We start from the raw sequence: 3667 nt of genomic DNA, 5'->3' as shown, positions 1-3667 counted from the left end.
AGTTATCTTTATTTGCACTATCGCACAGAAGAATACAGAAGTGCTGATTCCCAGCCCCTGACTTGACAGTCATTGCTATTTTTCTTCTTCTGTTTACCATTTGAAATCTTGGCATTTCCCCCTCTATATTGACATGAAACAGAAAAGCTTGACAAGACACTGAAACTATTTATATATTTCCTTCCTTGTGGTTCAGAACATGCACAGGTCTCTAAAGTAAAGTAGTGATTCTCATTCTAAAGTAAAGTAGTGATTTTTCAAGGGATTTTGTTGTGTGTCCCCCCCCACCCCACACCTTTGGTGATGTCTGGAGAGCTTTGACTGAGCGTCATAACTTGGGGGCTGGGGGGGGGGGTTCTGGCGTTCACTGGGCAGAGGCTGGGATGTGGCTAAATATCTATAACGCAAAGCACAAGACCCCCCCCTCACAACAAAGAATTATCTGGCCCTAAATGCCATGAGTGCCAAGGTTGAGAAACTTAGTTCTAAATCCTCACCCTCCAAAGCTTGCTGGAACTTTCCATTTGTTCTCAGGCTGGCGTATCTCCAGCTTTCCTCTGGTGTTCCACACCAAGCTTGCCCTGCGTCTTCACCCATCTAGTGATCATCGGGGAGTCTGTGCTAGTCCACTACCGGGAAGTAACTTAACCTCTGAAATTCAAAGGGCTTTACAATTATTTTAAAACATCACCTCCTTTAATTATGGGGCATTTATTCCTTTTGGATCATCTTTTCTTCTTCCTGTCGTCTTTATGTCTCCCTTACCACTCGTTTTGAGTCGGCCCTCATCTTTCCGTTCTCTAAACAGTTCTGATCTTTGACATCTCTAGCTCCTTCCCCGTGTGCTCACACACTCCCGACTCCATTATTAGTTTGTGCTTTTTATTTGGTAATGGCGAGCCCTGGATTCCCCTGTGCTGTAAAGGCAGAGGCCTCGGAGCTGTCCAGCTGACCCTGTGTTCGTTATCTCACTTTGGGGTTATTGGGAGTGCCCAGTCCTGGAGTGTCATCGTGCGGAGACTGTGCTGCTAACAGAGGGCTCTCATCTCACTGCCGGTGACCTTCCTCCACAGAGCACTGACGTCATATCAGGCACCAAGGGAGACACTTGTCACCCATTATCTCTGCTGGGCAGACATTATGATCCTTCCTGTACAGAAGAGGAAAGGAAGAGCCAGTAACTCCTCCGAGGACACTGCCTAGGAGTAGGCAGGACCAAGTATTGTACTCAGGATCGTTTGATTTAAAGCTCTCACGCTTCCTAGAGGACAGTGTTGCCTCTGAGTGCTGTAAAAGTTAGAAACATCCCAACACAGCTAGGTTTGTCCAGGAGCTTGTGGACTTTCTGTAAACCATAGAAAGGCTTCTAGATGGCCAGAATGGCTTCAACCTAATTGTCCTGATGTTCTCAAAGCTGGAAAACATTTCAGTGTTTATCATTCCCTTTTTTCCTTTGTGACTGGAGTAGGATTAGTTTCATCCACAGATCCAGCTTCTAACACAATCCAGCAATTATGCTTGGTCACAGAGAACTAGGCGAGGCCCATGGAATTCCAAAGTCAGTGCGGTGTCTGGGTGCCCTGCGGTCCGACTGGCTTGGTTTGGTGCCACTTGGCTCCTCTGTGATGAGCTCCTTCTCAGTCAGGTGACTTTCCCCCTCAGACTGGTCACCTTTCAGACCAGAGTAACGCACTTCAAATCACAGTGTTGAGAGGCGGCACAAAGACTCCACTGAATGGAGTAAGCAGAGATTAAAACCACCTCCGTTTCCCTCCTGATTCCAGGTAACACGGACCTGGTAACAGGTATCCAGCAGGATGTGCCTGTGAATAAAGAAAACACCCACAAACAAAACAAAGTACCTCGGTGCTGCATGAAACAGATGCCACTTGGTTGATAACAGACCAGAGAAGAGATAGGCTGAAACATGGAACGCTGGTGGGAGATTCTTTAAGCAGATAAAGACTATTGTTACAAACTGTTTTTGTGGTTTTGCTCTGGTGAAAGTGGTTTCTATTTCCTTGCTCAACCTGTGTCAGAGAATCCTTGTGCACGGCATGATGAATCACTGCCGTATCCTGTTTCAGAGATGGCTGCTTTTCTGTCTCGGGTGGAAATTTTCCAGTGCATAAAAGTGTGAAAGTTTATTATAAGGGTGTAAATGTTTTTGTAAACAAGATATTCTAGACATTATTGCTACCCACAACTTACTTTTGCACTTTCATGTGTGTGTATGTGTCCTTTGGAAAAATCTTTCAAAATACCATCCAGAGAATTTTTATCCCTCAAGCTAATCTCACCATCTCCTGTATTTTCTTATATTCCTCTGTCCAACTGTGGCAGACACCATCTCTTGGAATATCCTCACTCTTTCTGAATCTCTTTCTACCAGCCATTCTGGATACTGGAAAAACTCAAGGCTCACTTTCTCAGACTCCCTTTGTGATTATGAGAAATAGTTTTGGCCCATGAGATACAAATAGAAGCATTCACCAAGAGTGGGGGCTTGGGAAAAACCTTTACCTTTCCTAATTAAAGGGGCTCATTTCCCTTTTCATGACTCCTTTTGTTCCCTCTCCTCCTGTCTTTTTTCTTTTGTTCTTTTTTATTTTTAATCTTGAACAAAGTTGTGATGACTGGAGCTGCAGCTGCCACCTTGTGACCAAGAGGAAGCACCAAAGAAATGACAGAAACATCAGCTCTTACTTTAGAGACTGCAGAATTAATACCAGTGGCTGATCTCCAGACATTTTGTTATGTGAGACAAAGAAATTTCCATCACTCTGAATTGCTAACAGTTCCATTTTTCTGATATGGTACCTCTGAACAATACATTCCATTCACTTGTAAATTCTCATAGACCTCCATCTATCCCTTTTCTGCTAAAAACTTTCCTTCTGGAGGAAGGTATAGGGGATTGAAACTACATCTTCATCCCAAGTATATCCTTTCTCTATTCATATTGCTCATTGAAGGCAATCATTGGCAGCCCTTTACAGTACATTGCACTTTACAATATATATTAATAATGCATTCTATTTTTGCTATGTTATGCTATAGAGATATTTTTCTTTTTATATTTTTCTTTTTCTCTTTTTGGGTAAGTAATGAGTCATAAAGTCTAATTTTTTTGTCTTCCCTTAAAATGTGTAATACAGAGCTCTCTCCTCATTAGGTACTTTGGTGGGTATTTTTGATGGATAGACACACCACATATTGAATTCTGCCAGCTGCTACTAGGCAACCAGATAGAATGCCTGTGTGCAGTGGTGTTCACACACACTGGGTTAGGTCTAGACAGACTTTCGCAGTGTCACTTGCTTCAACTGGGCAATAATCAGACTTGTAACTAACTCCCCCTGCCCTGTCTTTTGCTCAGAACTGCTTTTTCTCAATAGCTCTCCACTGCAGGATTCCTTTCAGAGCTCAAGCCCTGAATGTTTACATGTGGCATGTACATTAAAAGAGTTCTTTTTTCAAAGTGCAGATCCTTTCTGCTTGATTTGGCATCTGACTGTGGTTATTTCTATTATTAAACATCAATGATTCATATTATATAATAGTAGTTATTCAGAAGGAGAAGGTATAATATAAAGTAATAAGGCACCTTCAGCTAGCTATGCATTGCCTTATGGTACCTGGGTGATTTAATTTTTTTTTTTTTTTT

This window comes from Otolemur garnettii, unplaced genomic scaffold (genome assembly GCF_000181295.1).
Source record: "Otolemur garnettii isolate 467f Iridium unplaced genomic scaffold, OtoGar3 scaffold00040, whole genome shotgun sequence".
Taxonomy (NCBI): Eukaryota; Metazoa; Chordata; class Mammalia; order Primates; family Galagidae; genus Otolemur; species Otolemur garnettii.
Note: the sequence above shows the minus strand (reverse complement) of the source record.